This window comes from Acomys minous, assembly GCF_964271855.1.
Source record: "Acomys minous genome assembly, chromosome: 3".
In the NCBI taxonomy this organism is placed as follows: Eukaryota; Metazoa; Chordata; class Mammalia; order Rodentia; family Muridae; genus Acomys; species Acomys minous.
In genome coordinates, this window is record NC_140485.1 from 73,689,841 (window position 1) to 73,695,085 (window position 5,245).

The window sequence follows — 5,245 nt, forward strand, 5'->3', positions numbered from 1 at the left end:
AAGTTGTATTCACACACTTTTGGGGGAACTGAATGAATGGTAAATTATACTATGGATATAAAAGTTTATAATGTTAATGCCAATTTTTCAGAAATTAACTTCCAAATTCTTTACGGATTCCATTTAAAAGGCAAATGGAAGGTTTCATGCCCGTTGTTATCCTTCCAAAGGTCACGTGTTCCAGAGCAAAAATCTAACAATAGCTAAGACAATTCTGAAAAAGGAAAACAAACATGAGAGACTTTAAAAAGAGGAAAGATATTCTCGACTGTAGTCACTGGGAAAATATGGCCTTGTTCCAGGAATAAAATCATAGTGTCTGCAATAGAACAGAGAGCTCAGAAGTGAACCTATGCTTTGTTGTTTTAATATATATATAATCTGTATTTACCTTTTAAAGCAGAATGTGGTTGGGCAGCAGTATATCTCCATTCATTGCTGAGTTACAAGACCCAGGGCAGTAGCTTGGGGCTTGTTCTCAGTACTTTGGAAAAAAAGCCACAAGGGGAATTCCGGTCAAGTTGTTTTAACTTGCGTTCTTTCTTCTAAGACTAGTACATGCAGAACTAAAACTACAGGGGAGGAAAAAATAGTCTAAGACGAAACTTAAGTCATCCATCTTAGGTTTTGTCTTTTCTAAACATGTGTATCTCAGAACACCTAAGTACAAATGATTTGGTCCACTAAGGAATCCAGCCCACCACAAAGTTAACAGTAGGTTACATTACGTCTCACAGCAAGAGCTCTACCAACCCGTTGAATCAAACCTACAGCATCACAAGTAGAAAGGAATCTTATCTTCTCTTAGTTGTCATGCCACACAGATGTTTTAAATGTTAACAAAAACCCTGGGAGGCACGTTATCAGAAGGAATGAAGGTCAGTGTCAAACACACAGCTCTCCTGGTGAAGCTTAGCCTGCTTCTTCCATGCGTGATGTGTCGTCATCTCCTTCCCGGGGTGACATCTCTTCAGTCACAGCAGCACTGCTATCATCCACGGTAGGGTCATCCTCATCAATATCCAGACCAAGCTTGATCATCCTGTAGATCCTGTTGGCCTGTGTCTGGGGACCTGTCATACTGAAGCCAGAAGATAGGAGTGCAGTTTCATACAGCAAGATGACCAGACCCTTCACACACTTGCCATTCTTGTCAGCCTCTGCCTTTCGCCTTGAGTTTTCGATAATGGAGTGGTCAGGGCTTATCTCCAGGTGTTTCTTAGCTGCCATGCAACCCATTGTTGGGTTGTCCCTGAGGGCTTGAGCGTTCACAGTTTTTCGCCAATGTTTCCTGTCCACCCATCTGTGCTTGTGACGATACAGCATGGGATGTCACCAAGCAGTTTGACACAACCTTTCTCTCCAAAATATCTTTCACAGTCTTGCAGAGGTTTTCACACTTTGTCTTTTTTCTCTTCCTGTTTCTTCTTCTCCCCTTCATCTTCTGGAGGTTCCAGTCCTTCCTTGGTAACTGACCCCCAAGGTCTTGCCCTCAAATTCCTTCAGCTGTTGCGCACGGTATTCATCAATGGGCTCAATCATACAGATTACCTCTAAGCCGTGCTTTCAGAGACGGTGCAGGAAGTCTGAGTTAGCGACCTGGTCCTTGGTCTCACCTGTGATAAAATAGTTGCGCTTCTGGTCTTCCTTCATCCTGGTGCAGTAGTCCCGGAGAGAAACCATCTCATCCCTAGAAGCAGATGTGTAGTGCCACAACAGCTCAGAAAGCTTCTTCTAATTTCGAGAGTCTTCATGAATGCCAAGCTTTATATTTTTTGAGAACGGCTCATAAAAACTTTTTGTAATTCTCTTTATCTTCTGCCAGTTCAGTAAATAGTTCTGAGCATTTCTTTTGTTAATATATTTTATTAATTTATTCATATTACATCTCAATTGTTATCCCATCCCTTGTATCCTCCCATTCTTCCCTCCCTCTCATTTTCCCCTTACTCCCCTCCCCTATGACTGTGACTGAGGGGGACCTCCTCACCCTTTATATGCTCATAGGGTATCAAGTCTCTTCTTGGTAACCTGCTATCCTTCCTCTGAGGGCCCCCAGGCCTCCCCATCCAGGGGACGTGGTCAAATATGGGGCACCAGAGTTCAGGTGAAAGTCAGACCCCACTCTCCACTCAACTGTGGAGAATGTCCTGTCTGTTGGCTAGATCTGCATAGGGGTTCGAAGATTACTGCATGTATTGTCCTTGGTTGTGCCATAGTTTGCGCAGGACCCCTGGGCCCAGATCTGCCCATCATAATGTTCTTCTTGTAGGTTTCTAGGACCCTTTGGCTCCTTCTATTTCCCCATTCTCCCATGTCTAAGCATTTCTTAACCAAATTCATTCTATTAACTTTCAGAATCTTGCCTTGCTGCAACACTTCATGGGAAATATGCAGAGGCAGATCTGCAGAATCTACTGCTGCTCTAATGAAACTCAGATACTCAGGGATGAACTCCTCACAGTTATCCATTGTACGTACAACTTGACATTGGTTTTTTTGTTTTTTGTTATTTTTCCTTTCTGTTTCCAAACAGATCTAAAGGAGCATGTCTTGGGACAAAAAGAAGGGCCTGGAATTCCAATTGTCCTTCAACAGAAAAATGTTTTACTGCCAAATGTTCTTCTCAGTTGTTGGTTAAGCTCTTGTACAACTCTCCTTATTCTTCATTAGTAATGTCATCAGAATTTCTGGTCCAAATAGGCTTTGTTTTGCTGAGTTCTTCTTGATCAATGGCCTTTTCCTTTATCTTCTTCCTCTTCCTCTTCTTCTTTCTCTCCTCCTCCTCTTCCTCCTCCTCCTTTTTCTTCTTCTTCTTCTTCTTCTTCTTCTCCTTCTTTTTCTTGTCATCATCTTTCTTTTCTTCTGCTTCATCAGAACCAACATTTTCTATTTCAGACTTGTCTTCAGACTCCTTTTCCTTTTTTTTCTTTCTCTTCCTCTTTATCTTCTTTTTCTTCAGCCTCATCATCACTGACTTCCTTATCAAGTTCTTTCTCCACAAAGAGAGTAATGGAATAGCCAATAAACTGAGAGCATTTTTCCACAATCTCCTTTCACCAAATACTTAATTTGGTCTTCCTTCAAATGTAAGATAATCTCTGTTCCATGGCCCATTGGTTCACCTGTGTGAATGATCACCCCCACCCCTGCCAGCTGAGGATTCCCAGGCAAACTGCTCATCATCGTTATGCTTGGTGATGACAGTCACTTTCTCAGAAATCAAATATGCAGAGTAAAAACCAACACCAAATTAGCCAATCACAGAGATATCTGCACCAGCCTGCAAGGCCTCCACGAAGGCTTTGGTACCAGACTTGGTCATTCCAATTCCAGTATCCACAATAGTAAGGGTCCAATCTTTCATTTGTTGGGAATAGGATTAGTGTACAGCTCCTTCCCAGGGTCTAGTTTACTAAGATCTGTCAAGCTCTCATATCTGATTTTATCCAGAGCATCTGATGAATTTGAAATGAGCTCTCTCAGAAAGATTTCTTTGTTTGAATAGAAAGTATTGATGATCAAGGACATTAACTAGGCAACTTCTGCCTGTAAAGCAAAAGTCTTGACCTCCTCCTTCTCCTCCTCTATTGGTTGATCTTGGGCCTGGGTTTCCTCAGACATCTTTGCTGAATGACCACATGTGAAATGTGATTAGCAGCACCATGATATGCAAGCAACTCATTATTTTATTTTCTAAATGTGTACATGAGTGTTTATGTATACATGTGTGTGTGTGTGTGTGTGTGTGTGTGTGTGTGTGTGTACCATGTCAGAACTCCTGGAACTGGAGCCATGGACAGTTGTGAGCCATCTGACATGGGTGCTAGGAACTGAACTCATATCCTCTGCTAGAGCAATAATCGCTTTTAATTTGCTGAGCCATCACCCAGCTCTGCAAACCTACCTTAGAACCAATGAAGTAAATTAGAACACTATGCATCTACACAGCCATTCAAAATTTGGGGAACAATTTGTTCTCTGTACATAAAAGCTAGGATTACACCCCCTGACTTCTTCCACATAGAATTTATAAAACTAGAGACTTAAATATGAGAAATATTTTTTTCAAGAAAACATACACTTTATAAGTCATAGTTAGGAAGAATCCCTTGAGAGATTACAAAACACAAGCCACTGAGGAAAGACTGACAAACTACATTTTAGAACTTCCTGTATAAAGAGTCAGGCAGTGGTGGCACTCACTTTTAATCCAAGCACTCAGGAGGCAGAGGCAGTTAGATCGCTGTAAGTTTGAGGCCAGCCTGGTCTACAGAGCTAATTCCAGGACAGCCAAAGCCACACAGAGAAACCCTATCTGCAGGAACAAAAACAAAAACAAACCTTAAAATATTGCATAAACAAAGATACAGGACCAAAGAAAAAAAACTGTCTATTTATCATGCATATAAGCAATCAAGAGCTAACACGGGAAGTGTGTAAAGAACCTCTACAAATCAACACAAAATACATATTCCTTAATGAAAAGTTACAGCAACATTGGCTTGGGCTTACAGGCACTGTTTTTTTTCCCCCAAGCCATTTCTCACTCTGGCACCTTTATACTCCAGCACAATGAAGTTCAATTTGCTAACAGTTGATAAATGCCCGTGCCAATCAGAACTGGACAGAGAGGTCTGTGATAACATTTGAAACGCAGTAACTTGTTGTTAGAGGGTAGGGTGAGTTAGGAAAACCAGAGATGGGGAATAAGAAAGTAGTGAGGACAACACTGGCAAAAATAAACAAACAAGTAAACTCAGAAAGGAGATGGTTGGCAAAGGAATGTGACAATAAAACGTTAATCGAGGTGCTGAGATGACAAGCTCTGCTGGCCTAACACAGCCTGGAATGTCCTGGGAAGAGAGTCCCAGTGAAAATTTTTCACACTAGGTTATGTCTGTGGGAAACTGGCTTAAAGGAGAAATCTAGCCAAGAGCCAACAAGCAAGTAGACGTGTACACTTTTTTCCTCTCTTTTACACTATGGATGTGATGTGAGCAGATGTGCAAAATTCCTGCCTTGACTTCCTGAAAATGATGGGCTGAAATCCAGAGTTATAAATATCTCCCCTATATTTAAAAAAATTTTTTTTAATTCTATTACCACTATGACATAAATAGTGGATCTTTATTCTTTTAAGAAATATTTATCTAGCATCTGACAGGTGCAAGAGTTTGTACAAGGAAGTGTTCAAAGTATCTGGTTACAGTATTAGAAATACCTACCTTGATTTCTGTTCTGA

The 5,245-nt window shown here is 41.0% G+C and overlaps 1 pseudogene across 1 annotated transcript; it reads right to left on the reverse strand.

Annotated features, from left to right (window-relative positions):
- Window positions 1-862: 862 nt before the first annotated feature.
- Window positions 863-3,624, reverse strand: LOC311593797 (heat shock protein HSP 90-alpha-like; annotated as a pseudogene). The gene is made up of 2 exons: window positions 2,885-3,624; window positions 863-1,818 (listed from the first exon to the last, which is right to left on the reverse strand). The product of its transcript is annotated as a heat shock protein HSP 90-alpha-like (transcript).
- Window positions 3,625-5,245: the final 1,621 nt, after the last annotated feature.